The sequence below is a fragment of the Euprymna scolopes genome, chromosome 14 (genome assembly GCF_053919585.1).
Source record: "Euprymna scolopes isolate OS-2025 chromosome 14, ASM5391958v1, whole genome shotgun sequence".
NCBI lineage: Eukaryota > Metazoa > Mollusca > Cephalopoda > Sepiida > Sepiolidae > Euprymna > Euprymna scolopes.
In genome coordinates this window covers 46,976,901-47,000,833 of record NC_136495.1, presented here as the reverse complement: position 1 = coordinate 47,000,833, position 23,933 = coordinate 46,976,901, and the positions used below count along the sequence as shown (strand labels likewise).

Genomic DNA, 23,933 nt, shown 5'->3' with positions numbered 1-23,933 from the left:
CCCACAACGCGAAGGCAGAAAAGAAAGTGAAAGAAAATCTGACGTCTTACCAATGCTCCATCGTCTGACCAGAAGTTCGGAATGTTGAAATTAAGCGAAGTCAATCCAACCGATATGATAACTTGCAAAAATGGCGACGTAAAAAAACCTGACCCTTTCTTGTGGAAAACTGCCCAGTTGAGGGTGAAAGAATTAGTGTTTTGGGCCAATTTTTCAATATTTGTCATCCGAAGGTTGAGCTTTAAAATGATACCGATCTTCTGAAGATCCGTCGCCTCTTTCGAAAGTTTATGCAAGACATACAAACATACACACACACACATTTTATCCTTTATATATATAGATATGTAAAGTTAAGAATATGAGATATTATGTATATTGTAAAGAAAAAAAATTATTTGTACTGCTATTATAAATAACATTTACAACTGAACTGTTGTCGTTGTTAAAAGGAGCCATGAAGGGATAAGGGTTAAAGAGACTGTCAGTCACCAAAATAGGACTGAAAACAATGGGCAGAAGATTACTTAAGAGGAACTGATTATCCAAGAGGACGGCTGAGCTAGTATTTGTTTACATTAGACTTGAAGACAACCATGCCGTAATCAGTTGGGAAGCAGTTTCATGGTATTTTGTTCCATACAAGGAAAATAAATTTTGTTCATGATTTCTATTTTTGGTACAGAGTGAGAGAGCGAGAAAAAAGCAAGTTTTTTGCTGTGATTGTTGTAGTTAGCAGAGCTCTTACTGTAAATGTTTTACTAGGGAGAAACCAGGGATCTGAACTCTGGTTGAGCAGCTACCTCAAGCATAACATAATGCACTAGAGAGAGATTAGCAACATCTTTTCGGTCTGAGAGAGTCTGTAGGGACGAGAAGAGATCATTCCACAACCAGATTGCAAAGTCCGTTTTGGATTCTGTCAAGGCAAGGAAGAGTACACTGAACAGCAACTATCCAGATGTGACAGCAAAACTCCATCTTAGGATGTGTCTGGATCTTATACAGCTAGAGGATTCTATCAAGGGTGAGGTAGTTTCTGGAGCGATAGAATAATCCAACCATTTTTCTAAATTGAATGAGCATTTTCGATATTAAACACACAGACAGAATTACGAATATCTACCTAAACAATCAAGCTAAAACAAAAAACAATGGCGACAAAATAAGTGAAATTATCTTTAAAATGCTGAAGTGCTCATGTTTCATATTCTAACAGTCTAGATTTGTATAAAGGTTGTTTCAAAAGTTGCGAGCCTGTCTTTGCTTTATTGTTATTTCCATGGCAAGTGCTCGTCTGAGCTTCAATCTAAGGTCCCCCCTCACCAAACTTTCACGAAAAACACTCGTCTAGCCAAAACCACTATCAATAATTTCCCACACTCTTTATCTGCACCTAAACCTAAACATAAATTCCATGAACAAAGCTTCTTTCTTAGAATTGCACGCCTGTGGAACTCTTCCATTTGCCTGCTTTCCAGCTGACTACAATTTGATTGCCTTCAAGTCCAATATAAACAAGTTCTTGATGAACCATCCCGCTAAGTAATCCAATTTACAAAATTCCCACTACTTATTTTTTACTATGCCATAATCACAATGACTAATTAACCCTTATCCTCGAGTGGCCCCTGGGCCTTGATAAGTGGCGACTCCTATGTAACAAATAAAATGCCATGAAAATAACGATAAAGCAGAGACAGGTTCGCAATGTCTCTTCTTTGGGAAAGGGATTGCAGGGAAAAGAAAAGGGCATCCTCCACCAAGCTAAAAAGTCTATTTTGAACTCTGTCAAGGCAGGGTAAGCTGCTTCTAGCAGCTCCTGCCTAGATGTGGCAACAGTACTCCATCATTGGCATACCTGGCTTTTATATAGGTAGAGAATTGCATCAGGAGTGAGATATCTACTGGAGCGGTAGAAGGATCCTACCATGGCAACGGATTTGATGTATGTGTTCTATTTCAGATCAGGAGTAAAGATCAAGTCCAGAAGCCTGTCAAAACATACAGTCTCCCTAAGACGAGAGCCATTCATTTCAATTGATACCAGATGAGGATCAGAGCGGTGATGATGTAAAGATAGGAGCTTGGTTTTAGATGCATTAAAAGTAACCAGCCACCACTTTCCCCATTGTACTACATTCTCAAGATTGAGATATCTACTGGAGCCATAGAATCCCACCATTTTTCCAGCACCCTTGGCAATGGATTTGATATACATGTTCCATTTCAGATCGGGAGTAAAGGTCAAGCCCAGAAGCTTGTGAAAACATGAAGCCTCCCCAAGACGAGAGACATCCATTTCAATTGATGACAGCTGGGCATCACAGCATTGATGAAGTAAAGATAGAAGCTTGGTTTTAGATGTATTAAAAGTAACCAGCCACTTTTTCCCCATTGTACCACGTGCTCAAGATCAGAGGAGAGAGAGAGAGAGAGAGTCAGAGAGAACTTGGTCGTTTACAGTCTTTGAAGTGTTACCATAGATCGTAGTGTCATTGGCAAAAATGTCTACGAATGATGTAAGGATGTGGTTTGAAAGATCATTGATGTAGATCAAGAAGAGAGTTGGGCCCAGGATGGATCCCCGAGGGACTCCAGCATTAATACTGAGAGTTTCTGATTTCTGCCCATCAATCACTGCTCTTATGAACCTATCAGAGAAAAATGATTTAATAGTTGAGAAGACATTTCCAGCTATACCATAGTTGGGGATCTTGTGACGTAGACCTTTATGCCATACCTTATCAAAGGCCTTTGATATGTCAAGAGCAATTGCCCTAGAGAAGAAGCCTCCATCGAGAGATTAACCAATCCTATGCGATATTACTGTAAGCATGCCTGCTGTTGATCTAGCAGAACAGAAACCATATTGCATGTCACTAAGAAGATTATTTTTGCTGAGATGATTGACTACTTCTCTCTTTAGCACACATTCCAGCAGCTTACTCATGACGCACAGGAGACTTATTGGTCTGTACTGAGAGGGAGATGAGCGATCACCTGAATTCTTAAATACAGGGCATACTGATGAGACTTTCCAAGGTGTTTGGAAGCATTTCTCCTTAAGACAACGCTTAAATAACTTTGTAAGTATGGGCGCTAGTTCTGATTGAAGCTTTTTGAGCACTATAATTGGAATGCCGTCAGGGCCAGTTGCTTTACTGGAATCAAGGTTTTTGATTAGCTTGGCAGCATCATGTACAGATATTTGTATGTCACATAGCGTGTTTTCTGATATATGAGGAAATATTGGGTGTTTGCAACCTTGGTCGTAATGCGTAGAATTAGCTGCAAAATTCTTGGCAAAGAGTTTGTCTTTGTCTGATGCTGACGAGATTATCTCAGGTTCATTGATGATAGTTGGGATAGAGCACACACGTCTGTTCAGGATTCTGATGGGAACCAAGCCGCTGCTCAACTACCTTGGATTTGAAGGAATGAGCATACAACTCTCGCGCCATCTTAATTACTTTTTTCCAGTGGTTGCTGGCAATCTTGAAAGCGGCTTTAGTCTCAGTACATCTATTACGTTGGAAGTAATGAAAAAAGTGATTTCTGTGCGCAATGGCAGCAGCAAATTCTGGGGAGAACCACGGCTGGCTGTTAGGTTTTTAAAAAATTAAAATCTACAATAATCAAAATGGTCCAAGTAAATGAAGTAATAGAAATTAAAAAAAAAAATTATTATTTGGAATGCGCTGAGTGACACAATATTTGACACAGAATGTAATGGAATGAAGAATATAAATATTCCGAAATAATGGATAAAAGATGGAGGCTCAGTGATCTGTTTGTTACAGGATTGTATGTGATACTATAGGGGTGACTGCAACTCAAAAATAAAATGGCATTAATCAGAATCAGAAATCAGACAAATCAGAGCTTTTCGTGATATCGGAATCGGAAAAATTTGAGCCTATTTTCCGATGCCAAAACCGATTCCTTGAATTATCTTTTTTATTTGATTTTGGTTTAAGAAACATCTTCCACTGCCTGTAGTAATAATAAAATAATAAATGTTTATTGATTTAAACTTTCATTCCAATTTCTTTTCATAGAACCTTGGTATTTCATTATCTTTTCCCTTTCAACTCTGTTTAACCCAGAATCATTGGGGACACTAAATTATCCTAAGGTTTTATATATATATATATTTGTTTTTGTGTTATAGAAATATATACGATAACAGAACGTTTAAATAACTTTCAATAAGGGTCAAATTTTTCACAGAATCTAAAGACACCACTAAAATATTCCTTCAATTCCATCTGGAGTCACTAAGAGCAATTATCAGTTAAATTCATGAATCATTACCATCATCATATTCGGTTCAGTGTTTGTTCTACATGTTGGTATGCATTGGACAGTTTTAAGAAATTGACTCTCAAATTAACCTATATCTGGACAAGTTTTTATTTATCTCTCCAGTTTATTTTTATCATTTCCTCCCATCTTTTCCTTGGCTTTCTCCTTTGAACTAAACCTGCTACCTTAACTGTTCTACATCTATTGACCCAAGAACTTTCATCCATTTTATTTCAACATGGTCATACTATCGAAGTCTCCTGTTCTGCACACATCTTCCTATACTGTTTAGATTTAATTTTTCTTTATGGTCATCAGAACTAAGCCTGTCCTTAAAACTCACATGAAATAACTACAATATATTATAATGTAAAGAAAGGAAACACCTTTTGAAACAAAGTGAATTTGTTCTTTCATAAAAGAAAAATAACATTAAAGATTATCTCAGTGAAGAATTAAAAACAAAAAATTTTTTTTTGACATTTTTAAGATTAAAAATAACTAAATAAAAAGAATTTGTTTCTATTAATTCTATTTTTATTTGTCATTGTCAAAGCTGTCTGTAAGAAATGCAGCATTAACAAATATTAAAAAAAAAAAATCACCGTCACGCTAACAGTTTTTTTTATTACTTGACCTCATATTACAAAAGTTTGTTTTTTTTCTTAAATTTTTTTTATTTTTCTTTTCAGGCAAAAACTGAAATTATTTCTGGCCAAAAATATATCTTAACACAGATAATATCAGATGAATACTGCTAGTCATTAAAATTCAAAATCCTTTCTGCAATCAAATAAATTTCTTTCTATGCCTAACTTGTCCATCAGGTATCAGTTATGAACGTTCAATAATCTTTTACTGCCTTCGAATGAAATGTGGGGACACTTTGGTAATTGTCTCAATGACTATCCCCAATCAATACAGTAAGTCTTGCATTAAACTGTCAAGTGAACCCTGGATATAAAAATATTGAATAGACCACCTGAACATTTGTACTAGCTGTCATAGCATCGCCATGCGATGTAAGTGTGCAAATCTGAATGCGTAAAAGGTTTTTAAACATGATGTCAAGACAAAGACAATGGAATTTGAGAAAGGGATAAAAGGGCGTCAAAAAGTGAACAGCCACAAATATATGGGATCTTCAATTTACCACAAAAGGCCTTTGATATGTCAAGAGCAATTACCCTAGAAAGGAAGCCTCCATCAAGAGATTCACTAATTCTATGAGATATAACCGTCAGTACATCTGCTGTAGATCTAGCAGAACGGAAACCATATTGCATGTCACTAAGAAGATTATTTTTGATAAGGTGGTTGACTACTTTTCTATTTAACACAAATTCCAGCAACTTACTCATGGCGCACAAGAGACTAATGGGTCTGTACTGAGAGGAAGATGACCGATCACCAGAATTCTTAAATACAGGGCAAACTGATGAGGTTTTCCAGGGTGTTGGGAAGCAATTCTCCTAACCTGGAGTATGTGGTACAATGGGGTCAAAAATGACTAGTCACCTTTAATACATCCAAAACCAAACTTCTATCTTCTCAGTACTAACCCTTAGATGCCCACTTTGCCCCAGTTGAAATGAGTGTCTCTCACCTCAATGAAGTATCTGGCTTTGACAAACTTCTGGGACTGACCTTTACCTCGGATTTAAAATGGAAGACTACATCAGATCTGTTGCCAAAAATCGCTGGCAAGATGGTGAGATCTTTCTACTGCTCCAGAAAGAATCTAACTTCCAACGCAATCCTCTATGTGTACAAGAGTCAAATACAACCTAAGATTGAGTACTGTTGTCACATTAGAGGTGGCGTACTTCAAAGCACCCTTTCTTGTCTTGACAGAATACAAAACCGTTTTCAAAATTTAGTGGGCGATGACCTTTTCACCTCCCTATTCCCTTTTTCTCACCGAAAAGACGTTGTGAGTCAGTCTTGTGCTGTTTTTTTAGTTTATTTTTCTAAGACACATATACACACATTAAAATTTATAAATTCATTTGCGTGAGAATTACAGCATTCACCCACATCAAACCTCTAGGGTCAAAAAAGCAGGGCATTTGAGAAATAGCTGACGTTGTTGAAAGCATGTTTTATTTTTTGGAACCTCTAAAGAATTATAAACGGCAAGAACTCTCGTCAGAGAGGGGCATCAGACACTAGCAGAAAGACAAGTCGCAAGTCGAGCACAAATTCAGTAGCTTAAATGACAGTTTTTTTTCACACGTCAAAGAATATTGCTTGGCTCTTTCTCTCACTTCGCCACAACACATAGTAGGACTTTTTTCTCTCATGCTCTCAAGTCTTCACCTTCTTCCTCCCTTCCTTCTGTCATAGAGACTGCTACCTTTGCGCACACACACACACACACACACACACACACACACACACACACACAAAGTAATTTCTTTTCTTTTAAAGAAAATAAATAAAAGTTTATTTTATATTATTATATTTTACTGTATTTCTTTTTATTTATTTGTTTCGGGGGGGGGGGGGACTTATGCAAGTCTCCAACAGTCTCTACTCTATTGATACTTTGATGTTAAGTGCTTGACTGAGTTTTAATCTATGGTCGCTCCCCATAAAGTGTTCACAATGAATACTCGCCTAGCTGAAACAACCGCCAACAACTTTCCTCACTCCCTAACTGTGCCCAAAACTAAACGAAAATTCCATGAGCATAATTTCTTTCCTAGAACTATCTGTGGAATGCAATACTATTTATCTGCTTCCCAGCCGACTATAGCATGGTTGTCTTCAAGTCTAATGTGAATAAATTCTTACAGAGTCATTCATTTAGATAATCGAGCCATATTCAAGTTCCATCATGACTGATCTTGTCTAATCATTTACCTTAACCCCTATCCTTGAGTGGCCTTCATTCCTTGATAAGTGGTGATCCTCCAGGTAGAAAAAAAAATAATAATAATAAAAAAATAAATGTGATTCTGGAACAAGAAGACTTCCGTAAGAGTCATTCTAGTGCTAACATGAGTCAGTTGAAAAGTTAGTCAAACTGAATAAAAGGGACACCTAGCAGAAGATAGAACCAAATCACTAATTATCTAATACTCAAGAAGTTGCATTATATACAATTTTTTTATGGAAATTCCTTCAGACATAATATGAAGCCACTTGATTTAAAGCGCTAAGAAAAAATAAATAACTACCACACTTCAAGTTTAAAAACTAGCTAACAATATGCCAGATGAACTGATTCCGACCCATAAAACATCAATTCTTTCTCCTTTGTCAGAAATATTGCTCATGGAGTGTGAGGACAAAATAAAGGAAATCAGAATTACGAGGTTGACAAATGTAAAGTCTACTTCCTACTCTCTAGTGGTTGTCATTGAATTTAGTAGACGGTACTCAACTATCTGATCAATTGAACTAGAACGAAATAGATATTACAAGTTGGTATGTAAGCAGGTTAGGATGTTCTATTGTGGGCACTAAATCTTCTGGATTGATTGCTAGTTCATAAATGAACATTCTATGATATAAATATTGCTTCATTTAAGTGTAGTATCTATTCTGTACAAAGATGGTACAATAAGATAATGCAGTCTCCATTCATATAAACATCCATAGAATGGCAATATTTTTAAGCACAGCAGCAAAATACAACAGATCTAGGATGCAACTGTGGAATTTCCACAGGTCCCGTTAGTATATAAATTACTATATAATGAAAACAGATTTTCTTGGGTCAGATTTGACTCTGTTAAAATTTCAGGATTCAAAGTCCAGCATTTTGATTACTGTCTCCACAGCTCTAAAGAATTTTTACGCATTTAGTGAAAGAATATCTGTTTATTTGTTACTATTTTTTTTATATATATTAGAAAAAACAAAAACATGTCTACCTAAAATAACCAAAGAGAAAATGACTAAATCAGAAGGCATTAGGTAGATATCATCCAGTTGCAGCCAAAATGATTATTCTTAAAATATTATTGAAACTGAGGAGGGGGGGGGGGAAATTACACAGAAAAGACGTAAATAAAATAGGCAAGATAAAAAGTCATGGCACCGGAAAGCATTTCAGATTACTCCAACAAGCAACAAAACAAGAAATATAATAAAAATACATTTTAAGCAACTATCTTCTTTCAATTCATATATATAAATAATAAGCATCAAATGTTACACAAGTTTATCCTGTCGTGCATGTGAATAAAATAGGTTATTTAATCTCCAGAGCAAATCATGGTGAGAAATGTGGAAAGGTAATTGATATCTGCATAATTATTTTATTTTCAGAGAAAAAAAAATAATAATAACAAATACTAAGAAATAAATGACGAAGTATTCAAAATGTCTTCCAGCTTTTTCCCCCTCCCACAAATCATGCAATGGACGTCATTTGCAAGCAAGTTAATTCTTTAGAAACGTAGAAAGCTAAATTACGAACAGAACAAATACTACAGGTAGACATCATCCAGGTAGTTGTACTATAATCATCGAAAAAAAAAAAAAACAAACAAACAAAAATAAATAAATAATTTTTTTTATATGTGAGTAATCCAATAAATAATCTGATTTTTCTTTCTTTTTTTCACTCTTGTTCACCCCAAGAAAGGCATATTACCATTTGGACATAAGGGGTTCCTATTTGGGACCATGTCTACTATGTGAGAGGAGTGAGATGTTTGTTCACATTACATTTAAACTTCTGCATGTTAGTAAAGTCATTTAAGCAACAGGGAGGGAATTTGAAAGTCTAGCAGTTTGAGAGAATAAGGTATTCGAGTGAAAAGTTTTCCAGCATCTAGGGACCTCAACAGTGAAGGAGTGAGATTTTGCTGCTAGACGGTTTTCTTCAAGTGTATATGCATCAAGAGAATACAAATGCAATGTGTTCATCAGATAACATTCCATTAAAGTACAAAGGGATGCAGCATTGCAGTGATGGAGCAGGGGTTGGAGCTTAGTTGATAGTATGGAACCCATTAAGTTGGAGACTTTTTTTTGGAGATTATATAAGAGAAGGAGACTAGTGGTAGATGCACCAGCCCAGATGTAGCAACACTACTTCATGCATGGGTGAATAGTGGTTTTGTAGAGATACAGAATACTCTCAAGTATAATTTTTCTAGCATAATAGAGGGAATCCACCTTCTTTGCAGAAGCCTTGGCAATGTCCTCAATGTATTTGTTCCAATTCATGTTGCCTATAAATACTAAGCCAAGAAGTTTGAATGATGCGCTCTCAGGTAGGATTTTATTAGTCATGACTATCAGTGGTAGAGAAGATTTCTCGTAATTATAAAAGGAAAGAAGCTTAGTCTTAGTAGCATTAAATGTTATCGTCCATTTACGACTCCATTCCACTACAGACTGAAGGTTGTTTTCTAAAGTTTTTGGCATAACTTTAGATGTGTGTGTGTGTGTGTGTGTGTGTGTGTGTGTGTACGTGCGTACGTGCATGTAAACTACTCACATTTCACACACACACAAAAAAAAAAAAAAAAAAAAATTATTTTCTTTATTTTACAACTAGCTGTACCTACCCAGCAGTGCTCGGGAACATAATTTACTTGAAATTTCTTTCAATTTTCTTTTATACCGTTTTTTTTTCCAAAACATATTTTCTTGTTCCAATCAAAGAGAAGTAACTCTGTACGGATGAATAAAGAGTGACCTTTTTTTTTTTCCACAAAATGGTGGTTATTTAAAATAATTCCAACCGAGACAAAGTATTTTCTGGAAGAAAGTAAATCAAATTACTTATCATACAAGGAACTAAATTGAACCCACTATTTTTTTTTGCAAATATCTAAAATGTTCTTAATTAGTCTTTGCTTAAAATCTACCAAAGCCTTAAAATAACATTTATTTACATGAAATCAGTATTATAACCCCCCACCCCAAATCTAGTCTTCCGTTAGGTGTTTCATTTCACTTCAGTTGAAGTTCTCAGAAATCAAGTGGCCTCTTTCCTGGGGCTAACACTTGATATCTATATGAGATGCATAGATATTCTGATATTCCATTGGAAGTTCTTCTTTACATCTCAAACACTGAGTTAACAAAGAAGTTGAGAACATAATCTTTCTCTACTTTCTTCTTGACCATTTACCTATGTTATAGTATATCAATCTTGTAGTCTCTTGGTCTCACTGGATTCCTGGAAAAGAATTCATCTAGTTTGTTGGAGTATCCAGCTTCGTGCTGTTACTTGACATAATGTCATTGGACTGATATATGCTCTTTCAAATTTACACAAAAAAATAAAAGAAAAAACATCTTTTCACATAGCTAAAAGCTAAACTTTGAATGGTTATCACCCGATTGTTTTTTTTTTTGTGTTTTGTTTACATAGGAGTCATCAATTATCAAGGCTCGGAGGGATAAGGATTATATAGTGTACAGTAGTCAATGGGATAATATCGTAGTAATCGTTAGTAATGGAAATTTGGTAAATTGGATTACTTAAAGGAGGCGGTTCCTCAAGAATTTGTTTATGTTGGACTTGAAGACGTCCAAGTTGTAGTCAGCTGGGAAGCAGCCAATGGAAGAGAGTTCCACAGGCGTGCAGTTCTAAGAAAGAAGCTTTGTTCATGGAATCTACGCTTTCATTTAGGCACAGATAAAGAGTGGGGAAAATTATTGGCAGTGGTTTCAGCTAGACGGGTGTTTTTCATGAAAGATTGGCGAGGGGGGACTAGAGATTGGAGCTCAGATGAGCACTTGCCATGGAAATAACGACAAAACAAAGCCAGCCTCGCAACGTCTCTTCTGTGGATCGGTTAAAAATACCCCCCACCCTAAAAAAAGCAAACAATAGACAGGCTAACAGTAGGTTCAATTACAAATCTGTTAAAAAGTCAGAGGGCAAAGCAGTCATAAACAATCTAGCAAGCAAAATCAAATATATAATAAAGAAAAAAATTTAAATCTTTCATGTGCAATAGAAGAAACGCATGTTCCAAAGTTAAAAACTCTCATACTTTTTCAATTATAAAAAAAACAAAAAACAGTTGTTATTCAGAACGTGAATTTTCTTATTAGTTGCACAGAAGGAAAGAAAATTAGCATAACTCATCACTTGTAACAAAAGTACTCTCCAACAATACACTCCTCCGACAGAATCATTTTGAGAGATTTTCTTATTCATCAAACTCGTTAGGTTTGCCTTAAATCTAAAGTTTATTTTTCTTCTTTCCCTCCCACAATGAAAAAATGTGACACAAGGTCAGAAAGTGAGGACTGAAAAGCGTATGTCCAAGAGGTTGAGTACACTGGTCTACAAAAAATGCCTGAGCAGCTCTGTTAGCATTCCTTGGTCGGAGACACCTCAGACAATTAACAATAAACTATATACTTCTTAAAGTGCAAAAGAGTAAAGCCTGGGAGGATGGACCTACTAGAACTGTACAGAAACATATGTCAGCTAGATAAAGCAGAGCCAGAAGATGCCATAACAAACCATCCTCTGTTGGTTTGACTGCTAAGAACATATCCTAAAATTGCAATTTTGGTTTATTTGCATTTATTATGATACTAAAAATGAATTAATCAACGTTTGTTTCCATAAGGCTTTTTTTTTATATCTATTATCACACATAATATATTCTAAGATATTCCTTAATTGAGGAATAGAGTTATGTTTGGATTTTAATTGTTCTAAATCATCTTACTTTCCAATTAATTCACTATTACTTATCCCTTTACTAAGTTTCCGGATGGGAGGTGACGACATGAAATGACAACCTACATATGCCAAATTTGAATCCAGTTTGTTCTACAAAAACATTTTCACTTAGCATGTTGATAATCTTCACGTGATACCTCCTGTAAGTATCCAATGTCATTTTCTTCAAAGAATTCTAACTAGATAGATATCGCCGGGAATCAATGCCTACAATTGAATCATTTGATTCATGCTGAAATGAATGAGTGATCAAGTTTCTACTTATTACTCTCTTCCTCTTTCACTGTATGTTGTTTGACCGCCCCCCCCCATCCCATAGCATCTCTCTCTCTCTCTCTCTCTCTCTCTCTCTCTCTCACTCTCTCTCTCTCTCTCTCTCTCTCTCTCTCTTTGTTTATCAACAATTGAGTAATACAGAATGGAATGAATAAAAAGATTGGGAAATCCCATTATAAAAAAAGAGAACAACACTATAAGTAGTTGTTGCAATATTTTTTTTAACTATAATGGAGGTGTGATCCCGCACAGTCGGAAGATTCTATTTATAAACGATGCTGCTAGGAACTGATGAGTCAAATTAATTCACGTTCTGCTACCAACCAATCAGAAACCAGAATTGCTCCATAAAAATTAAACCTTCTCTGTAGCAACTTCGCATATGTTTTATTCGTGTCAACATAGGGAAGAATCTTTTGCTCTGTGGCTTCCAACTCAAGAACTGTCTCCTGAGAACCAGTCACCTCCAGAACTTGTATAGAACATCTAACCATCGGAAACTGTTTTAAAACTAAACATGGTTTTCAGCTCAAAAGTAATAAAACTATAAAACCTTTAACTGAGAGAGAGAGAGAGAGAGAGAGAGAGAGAGAGAGAGAGAGAGAGAGAGAGAGAGAGAGAGAGAGAGATGGATGGATATAGCAAGCAGAAAGTTATTTAAAAAATATTTAACTGGGTTTGCCAACTTTTTTTTCTGATTCAAACAATCTAATCCAAGCAGAAGAGATGACCCAATGGGTCACATTTTTATTTTTAATATATTTATTCAAGAAAGAATGACATCGAATAGAGATAACTCACACTTTACCTGTTTTAATCAGTTTGGGGGGTGTTTAACTTTTTAATAACATTCTTTGGGTCAAGATCACAGTGCAGTATCTGTTCTGATCCTACACTTCACCTTTTCAGTCCTCGGTCAGTGAATGAGAATCCTTCATGACCGAGACAATTTTTATTCTCATCCAGAGTGCCCTTTTTTTTGGAGCTGGATTTTCCCAACATTAAAAACCGACCTTGTGTCTAACTCTACCCTTGTGGGGAGGCAAGTAAATAGGAACGTTAGATAGATGAGAACATCAAAATCTATCAAAACGACTGAGAGTGGGGATTATAATCAATCTATTTTAAAAAAAAATGTGTTTAAGTCCATAATGAACAGGACAGTTATTTTAATCTGATGAATGTCTTAAAATAATCTATCAATATATTTACAAGTTATATTAAGGTATCACACTTGAAATAATATTAAATAATTAGCAGTAAATTACACAGGACTATTATTTCTTCCCTTTCATCAGGGTTGTCTGTTTTTTTTTTTTTTGTTTTTGTTTTTTGTCCATCATCAACTTATTAATAACTAGTCGATCCTACTCAACGTCACTCAGAAGTTTACTTTCATTGAGCTTAATTAATAGTTTAAAGTAAAACAAAATGCTGTTTCAGTGTTTGTGCAGTATAGTTAACAAGAAAAATGGATGAAAAAAAAAAATAAATAAGGACATGTTGGAAACTAAATTAAGTTCATTTTGGGACTAAATCAGAGTAAAAATAATCATGTCATAGACAAGATTTGAACTGACAACTGCTGTTTAGTGCACTAACTGAATGATCCATGGAGACGAGAAAGAAATTTTCAGGCTGTTAAATACGTAAATCACACCTGTTATTTTTTGTTCTCTTTCTTTCCTCTGTTTACCATCTATCAAGTCGATATAGGTCAAAGAAGTGGGAGACTAATGGTCAACAAAACAGTGTATATGGAATAGCGATGGGACGATTTCAGTATTTTCCCCCCAAGTCCAATACAATTATCAATTCCGATCCTTTTAAAATTCCTAACTATTGTTATATATTTTTGCAAACGTAAAAATACACTTGTAGGTGTGATTATCTATAAGTGTTAATTTTACTGGTAGTTTAAAATCGATAAATAAAAATAATAATAAATCTTGTTGCCATTAATACCAGCAATGGAAAAGTAAGTTAAAAAAAAAAAAAAAATTGAAAAAAATCATTTTTGGCATCAGAAAATAGGAACACATTTTTCTGATTCCGATACCCCCAAAAGTTCTTATTTTCCTGACTCCAATTAATCTTTCGGTGCTAATGCACTTACTGATTCGCGCTATTTTTTAAATTGTATTTCCAAGTTTAATCAAAGTTTTATGTTTTTTATTCAATTGTAAGGTTAACGTACACAATGAGTACAAAATACCCTCCCCTCCCCATGTTAAGAATGGCTTTTTAAATAATAACGTTATTATTTCAGCATGGATCAATAAGTGCATGAGTACCAATCTTTCCAACACTAATATGGAAAAATATTATCTTGTTAAATTTCTTGTTATGGGTGAAAGAAGTAATACATATGACAGTGAGGATAAGTACTCCACACCTTCCTCTATTCATGACTAATCTATATAAATAAAACATTAGATGTATGTGTGTGCAAATATTTAACAGGTAAACTCTTAAACTACTGGTCACATAACACTGAAATTCTCAAAAAATAATATTCATGCACCCAGGATGGTTTATAGCGAGTAATATCTTTGTTTACATACAGGAATAACGCGTGCAGACATCGGCAAATTTACATGTCAAATACATTAACCACTAGCCGACATTTTTTGCGCTTTTGCGGATGCACACACTTAAAACAGCATCAGTCTAGAACGCTACATATTTTGATCATGTCTTTTTATTTATAAAAAAAAAAAATGAAATAATACGTAAATTTCACTCGCAGTTTTGAATTTGTAAATACAAAGAAAAATCTGTATATCTTTTTATTATTCACTCATCGAAGACATACCTATATATATTTTATTATTATTTGACCGATTAGATAAACAATTATTAATTAAAAAGGAATATTCGGTGTTTTTGTAGTGTACGCACCATGTTACATTTAAGATAGGATTTCAAAATTTAATTAAATTTTTATGATATCTTTTTTTTATTAAATTGTTAGGTGGAAGTGCAGACCAGTTAAAAAACCTCCGTCCACATGTTAAAAATGGTTTTCTAAATAACGCTATTCTTTCAGCATAATTCGTACAGTGTACGAATCGTACACTGCACAAGTACCAAAAATTCTTACGTTTCGAATGCGTTTTTTTTTTCTTTTGCAGACGTTACATGGCATTTACGAAACATACCTATACATATTTTATTCATTTATCGATTAGATGAACAACTATTGTACCAAACAGAAACTGCAAAATTTTTCTGAATGCATACGTTTTTACTACTTTTAGTTTTTCTGATAGAGCTTTCTTACACAGGACATTATGGCAACAAGAAATAAAGGTTTATTTCTATAAAAAAAAAAAAAAAAAAAAAAAATCTAATCAGATAAAATGTTTCATGTACTTTATATTTTACATTTATCATAAAAATACATGCACTCGGTTATCTTCGACACTTTCGCTTACAGTAGAATGAGTAATTTCCGTGAATATGATTTTCATAACAAAAGTAAAACATGTATTCACGTTCGAATCCTCGACTGAGGAAAATCTACCAAAATAGTCAGAATGTCGTCTGCTACTTATTTCAATCAAAACACCGCTACCGGCGCTACGAGACTATTTCAACACAAATGAAAGGTTGACACGAAAAGCAATCATTCAAACATAAACAGAGGCTTGATTTCTCATTTTTATTATTAAATATTAATTATTAAATAAAATTTGGGTATTATTATACAAACACCGTGACAGCGTTAGGGTTAGGGTTAGGATTAGGGTTAGGGTTAGGGTTTAGGGTTAGGGTTAGGGTTAGGTTTAGGGTTAGGGTTAATTCGCTGTCACGGTGTTTGTATAGTTTTACCAAAATTTGATGTTGCTTTAAAAATGAAATTTTATTTATAAAGTTTCGTTCATCCCCTCCCCCGCATTAATACAAGTGCCAATCAACATTACTTTCTCTTTAAATTAATACACTTTTCCTTGATAAGTTTCTTTTCTTCAAATATCCTTAATTTACATAGCTTCTTCCTTTTTCTTAAAATAATTTTTCTTTTTTCATTAAACTGTTAGGTGAAAGCGCAAAATACTTAACAAGCTCCCTCCCCATGTTAAGAATGGCTTTCTAAATAATAACGTTATTTCATGGTAACATAACTGATCAGCTGCACAAGTACAAAAAATTCTGCCAAGACGGAAGTTTAGGTAGCAAAATAATCTCGAACCCTCTATCAAAGAAAAGAAACCAAACTCCCTAATCACCGTTATGTTACTATACCAATAGTATATAAACAATGACATCGGTATTTCAGAAGTTGAGTAAGCAGAACTTCTAAAAAAAAAAAAAAAAAAAAAAAAAAAAAAAAAAAAAAAAAAAAAAAAACAATATGAAAACAACTTAAAAAACACTCTTTTTATTTTAAACAATATAAATCTTTTTATTTTTATTTTAATCAATATAATAAATCTTTTTTATTTTAAATAATATAAACCAAACTTTTTTAGAAGTTTGGTGCTTATGTATTTTTGGTACTGACTGCGCTATTCTAAAATAATTTTTCTTTTTTCAGGCTAAATTCAAGTTTCATGATATCTTTGTTTTTATTAAATTGTTAGGTAGAAGCAGAGAATACTTACAAAACACTCTCCCCATTAAGAATGGTCTTCGAATCAATAACGTTATTTCAGCACGGTACATAAAAATACATAACTACCGAACTTTTTATAATTTTTAATGCTAAATTTTTACTTTGTTTCCACCTTAACAGTTTCCTTTAAAATGACGACTTTTACTGGTTTTCTGGTATGCTGAAAACGAATTTTAATTTCCGCAAAAAGGTAGTTTTTCGATTATTAAACCGTATAATTTATGTGAAAAGTTGTGAAAGAGAATACACGTGAAAATTATCAAAAGTCACAATAGAATATGCGTGCTTAATATTAATTTATATCGTTTATAACTTACTCACGTGATCTAATAATAATCACGTGATTCAATTTTGAATGAAAAATAAAGCTTTTTACATTGTGTAAAATTATAAAAAGTTCTATTCTTATATTGCTTTAAAAAAGTTTTCATAGTTTATAATTATGAAAAGTTCTATATATATATTGTTTAAATTTTTTTTAAAGATATTCTGACAATTTAATATTTCTATTTATATTATTTGTTTATCATTACAAAAAGTATTCATTGTTTAAAATTATTTACAAAAAATGTTTACATTGTTTTCATGGTAACATAACTGATCAATTGTAATTTTTTGCGAGAGTTGCCTGGGTTAGAGCATTCTTATCAATCAATTGATTGCGTTGTTGATGAAGATTAGGCAGTAGAATTTTCCTGTAGAATTTCTAAATTCACGACAGCCGCCTGGAATGCCACATCATAACCTGATATTGAAGGAAGGAGTCCCAGTTATATTATCATTATATTATTTATTACGCTTATCGCTCCGTCCGTTATCATGCTGTGCATCCCTAAAATAAAGTGGAATGAATATTCCAAATAAAACTTGTCACCCCTTAAAAGCAACGTGGAATAAAACAAAAAAATTGGTGTCGCTGTTGAGGCAAAGCTAATAAAAATGATTTGTCTTTCTTGGCCTTTTGGCCAAGATCAAGGTGTAGTATCTGTTCCGGCAGATGCTGCACTTAAGATAATTTGTACCAGTCAATGGAGGGGAAACCCTCTATACTGGGACAATTATTATTTTTGGTAACCAGAGTGCCCCCCTTTTTGGGGAGCTGGTTTTTACCTCACATTAAAAACGGCCTTGTGCCTAATTTGCTCAGTGGGGGAGCAAATAAATACCATCTGTTCCGGCAGATACTGCAAGCAAAGACCCTATGTGGGGGGCGACCCCACAGATAAGACTTTGGTCAATGTAGGGGCAACCCTTCATACCAATTGTCACTATCCAGCTCCCCTACTCCCCGGGGAGTTGGTCCCCATTTCCCCTTCACTCCTCACGTTAAAAATCGGCCTTGTGCCTAATTTGCTCGGTGGGGGAGCAAATAAATACCATCTGTTCTTCCGATGCTACATTTCAATTTCTTCTCTCTTAGTGGAGGAGAAATCCTTTGCGACTAAGGAAATTTTTTCTCCAGGTTAAAAACGACCCTGGTGTCTAAATCTGTCCCGTAGGGAGGCATTGTGAATAGGTTCTACGTTTAATGTAACAAAGTTTTAATATTACAAAAGTAAGTGGGGAAAGTAATTTCTCGTTTAATTACAAAATGCCCTGGAAATGCCCCTTCTGGTTAATTATAAAATTCACTGGAAATGTCTCTTCTGATTAATTATAAGATGCCCTGGAAAATGTCCCTTCTGATTATTTTTTGTTGTTGTTTGTTTACTTGCCTCCCCGGAGTTGACATGAGGCCAGTTAAACATTTTGGGGGAAACCAGCTCCCCAAAAGGGGTACTCTGATCAATAAAAAAATAAATTTGTATCAGTAATGAAGGATTTCTCTTTCATTAACCAAGACCAAAAAAAGGGGGGATTTAAGTCACTGGAATGCTGGGACTGATACTACACTCAGAAATTCATGTTGAAGCAATGGTTGCCTAATCTCTAACCGTGTTAATGTTTTTATGTATTAATTTCGAAAAGCTGCTGAAACAGTTTATGATTTAAACATTACTTTATTTCAAGTATATTTTAAACAGTGGGGTGGGGGATATAAAGTCAGTCCCGGAAATTACTTAAATCGTTTGCAATTTAAACATTACTTTATTTAATGAATATTTTTAACAGTGGGGTGGGGGTAAGAAGTCGGTCCAGGAAATGGCTGCAACCATTTACGTTTTGGACATTACTTTATTTAATGTATATTTTTAACAATAGGATGGGAGATAAGAAGTTGGTCCCGGAAATGGCTGAAAAAGTTTACGATTTAAACATGACTTTATTTCATGTATATTTTTAACAGTGGGGTGCGAGATATGAAGTAGTCCCAGAAATGGCTGAAACATTTTACTATTTAGACATTACATTATTTCATGTATCTTTTTAGCAGTGGGTTGGGGGGATATTAAGTCAGTCTCGGAAATGGCTGAAACAGTTTATGATTAAAACATTACTTTATTTCATGTATATATTTTTAACAGTGGGGTGGCGGACATGAAGTCAAACCCGGGATTGAATGTGATAAGCGCAAATATATACTAGCAGAAAGCGTCACCCAGTATTGAATGAGATAAGTGGAAAACATATAGTAGCAGAATACCCAGCGTCACTCAGGATCGAATTAGATAGGTGAAAGATATATACTAGCAGAATATGCGGCGTCACTCGGGATTGGATAAGATAGGTGGAACATATGAGAATACCCGGAATTGATTGATGTGTTTATAATTAAATAATTATCCCAGGCAATATATCACAGTTATTATTTAAGTGAGGGGGAGTGACATAGTGGGTTTAAGTTATGAAAATTATTGTTGAAATTAGTAACATATCCAAGAATTATGAAAAATGATGAAATGTGAGTTATTTGATTGGTGTGTTTGTCATGAAATAATAAGTCCAGACAATATATCAAAGTTCTTATATTAGTAGGAGGGGGGCATAATGTGGGTTTTTAATTATAAAAAATTATTGCCGAAATTAGTAACATATCCAAGAATTATGAAAAGTGATGAAATGTGAGTTATTTGATTAATGTGTCTGTAATGAAATAAGCAGTCAAGACAATATATCAAAGTTATTATTTTAGTAAGGAGAAGGCTATAAGGTGTGTTAAAGTCAGGAGAAATGATTGTCGAAATCAGTAACATATCCAAGAATTATGAAATGTGATGAAAATCGCGTTTATTGATTGGTGTGTTTATTATAAAATAATCAGTCCAGACAATATATCAAAGTTATTATGTTAGTAAGAGAGGGCGATAAGGATGGCTTTAATTATGAAAAATGATTGTCGAAATTAGTAACATATCCAAGAATTATGAAAAATGATATGTGATTTAATGCAATAATGTGTTTGCAATAAAATAACTTGACCAGACAATATATCAAAGTTATTAGTTTAGTAGTGTGTGGTTATTAATGTGATAAAAAATATAAAAAGTGATTGTCGAAATTAGTAACATATCCAAGAATTATGAAAACTTATTAAATGTAAATTAATAAATAGTTGTGTTTTTTTATGAAATAATCGGCCCAGACAATATATCAAAGTTATGTTTTAGTAAGAGAGGGCGATGAGGATTAAAAATATTGTTGAAATTATTAAGATATCCAAGAAGAACGAAAAATTGTGAAATGTGAGTTAACTGATCGGTGTGTTTATAATAAAAAAATCAGTCCAGACAAGCCATAAATATTATTATTTAAGTAAGGTAATAAGGAGGGCTAAAATTATGAAAAATTATTGTCGAAATTAGTATCATATCCAAGAATTACGAAAAATGATGAAATATTAGTTGATTGATCAGTGTGTTTGTAATGAAATAATCAGCCCAGACAATATATCAAAGTTATTATTTTAGTAAGAGAGGGCGATAAGGATGGTTTTAATTTAAAAAAAAATTATGGTCGGAATTAGTAACATTTCCAAGAATTATGAAAAATTATGAAAAGCAAGAGTTATGAAAAATGATTGTTGAAATTAGTAACGTATCCAAGAATTATGAGAAATGATAATATGTGATTTAATGCTATGATGTTTGCAATGAAATAATCAGACCAGACAATATATCAAAGTTATTATTTTAGTAAGGGGAGGTGTGATGGCCTCGGTTTAAATGATAAAAAATGATTGTCGAAATTAGTAACATATTCAAGAATTATGAAAAATGATGAAATGTGAGTTAATTGATTAGTGTGGTGTAATGAAAAAAATCAGCCCAGACAATATATCAAAGTTATTATTTTAGTAAGGGGGAGCTATGAGGTGTGTTTTACTTATGAAAAATGATTGTCGAAATTAGTAATATATCCAAGAATTATAAAAAATGTGTAAATGTGAGTTAATTGATTGGTGTTTTTGAAATAAAATAATCAACCTAGACAATAAATCAAATTTATTATTTAGTAAAGGGGGAGGTGCGAAAATATGGGTTAAAATTATGAAAAATGATTGTTGAAATAAGTAACATATCAAAGAATTAAGAAAAATGATGAAATTTGATTTCACGCATTAGTGTGTTTGTAATGTAATAATAAGCCCAGATAATATATCAAAGTTATTATTCTATTAAGGAGAGGGGAGATAATGTGGGTACAAATTATGAAAAATGATTGTCGAAATTAGTAACATATCCAAAAATTATGAAAAATGATTAAATGGAGGTTAATTGATTGGTTTGTTTGAAATGAAATAAGCAGCCCAACAAATATATCAAAGTTATTATTTTAGTAAGTTTGGGCGACAATGTTGCTAAAAATATAAAAAAAATATTGTCGAAATTAGTAACATATCCAAGAATGAAAAATTATAAAATGTGAGTTAATTGATGTGTGTGTTTGTAATGAAATAATCAGCCTATACAATATAATAAAGTTATTATTTTAGTAAGGTGTGCGAAATGGTGAGTTACAAATAATGAAAAATTATTGACATAATTAATACCATATCCAAGAATTTATTACATCTGAAAAATGCCGCTGTGGAATTTCCACAGGTCTCGCTAGTTAAGAAATATTGATCCACCTAAATTGTGCAATGGCACATGGTTAGCAATAAAATCTTTGAAAACTAATGTTCTGAAAACCATTATAATAACTGTACATTTTAAGGGTGAAACTTAATTCCTCGGATTCCTCTCATTGCTTCTGGCATACCACTTCAGTTCAAGCATTTACAATTCCCGATAAAAGTTAGTTTTGCCATGCCTATAAGTAAAGCTCAAGGACAAAGCCTAAAAGTTGTTGGACTTAATCTTCAGACACCTTGCTTTTCTCATGGCCAGTTGTATGTTGGTTGCTCACGCATTGGAAGTCCTGAAAACCTCTACATTTACACACCTGTTAGAGATCACACCAAAATATGTTGTTTATGTAGATGCAGTTCAAAATTAACGCTACAGGTTCATTTACCAGTTTTCAGATATGCACAGATGGAAACAGGATTTTAATTATTTCATTAACTGAATAGGTTACTAATTCCATCTTTATACATATTGTATATTAAATAATTAAAACAAAACGAGATTTAATAGTTTTCAGATATGCACTAAAATATAAAATAATAATTGCAATTCTTACATCATATTTTGAAAGAAGGACTAAAAGATAAAAGATTAAACTTTAAAAAATGATTAGGTCTACTGGCAAGACCACTATAAAATAAAACACTTTTCTTATGGGATGATCATCCTTAGTTAACTATTATGTGTAATTATATTCATGCAGATATTCTACATGATTTATACTTTCGTAATATTTGCTTAAAAAGGTTTTAGTAAACACAAACCTCTTTCTATACATATATTTATGTATGTGTGCGTATATATATATATATATATATATATATATATATATATATATATATTTGTTTAAAAAATTTTGCCTACCAAACTCCTCTATCAGTTTTTGGTCTACAGACATGACATTTAATACATAGGGTATTCAAGCCCATGCGAAACTTTATATTTGGATTTTAGCCAGGGAAAATCGGCGCAAAAGTGTGAAAATGAAAAACGTGAAATTTGCCAGGTGAAGGTCGAATGACAGCATTACGAATATGCATGCGTAACGTAATAGCTATTGGTTCATGTTTTAATTTTTAGCGTTGCCTTTATAGCTCAGCCATTAATGTGAAAAATAAATCATAAGCTAAACGTTTTGGTTTTGATTCTCGCTGGTGGCGCACAAGTTATTTTTTCTTAACTTTTTAAATCATTACTATGTATTGGGTCCAATATAATGTAATAATAAATACGAAATCTGCATTAATCAAAATATCATATTTAAGCGTATTTTATGACTGGGCAATGCTGGTGGCCTGTAACCCGATCTCTCTATTTAAGCGTATTTTACGACTGTTAGTATGTGTATATATATATGTGTATGTGTGTGTGTTGGGACGATTATTCAGAATCAGAAATTGGTAAAAAACGCACTTTTGAAGGTATCAGAATTAAAAAAAATTTCTGCTCATTTTCTGATGCCAAAAAAACAAAAAAAAAAGCGATTTTGTCTTTCACTGAAATTCCCATGGAATTATAAATATTTATTGATTTCAAACTTCAAATAAAACTAAAATCGATAGATTATCCCTCCACATGTGTATTTTTATGTTTGAGAAAATATCTGTACAATCAACATTTATTTTTATGATATACATGAAAAATGACCACATTATAGTTAAATATTTAGAGATTTATAAAGAATAGGAATCAGTAATTGTATCAAAATCGGGAATTTAGTACGGAATCGGTAATTGTATTGGAATCATCCCATCACACACACACATATATATATATATATATATATATATATATATATATATATACTAGCAAAAGTACCCATCGTTGACTGGGTTCAAAAACAGCCTACAGAAAATGGACTCTCATTTATGAAAGTATGATAGGTTATTAAAGGAAGGGTTGTAAAGAGATAGCTTCGAATTTTGGGGTATCAAAACCAAAGCAAAATATGATGAAAGTAAAAATAAAATAGATAAACCCCATAATTTATTATACCATACCTGTTCACACGGAAACACTTGTCACAATATTCTGTGAATCTATATTAAAA

General features: G+C 33.3%; 1 protein-coding gene and 1 pseudogene across 2 annotated transcripts in view; one reads left to right on the top strand and one right to left on the bottom strand.

The window, feature by feature from the left end:
* LOC145292973 (EF-hand calcium-binding domain-containing protein 4B-like) overlaps nucleotides 1–23,933 on the bottom strand; it is a 364,830-nt gene that overhangs the window by 243,962 nt on the left and 96,935 nt on the right. The window lies entirely within an intron of this gene.
* Nucleotides 17,819–17,967, top strand: LOC145293484 (U2 spliceosomal RNA; annotated as a pseudogene).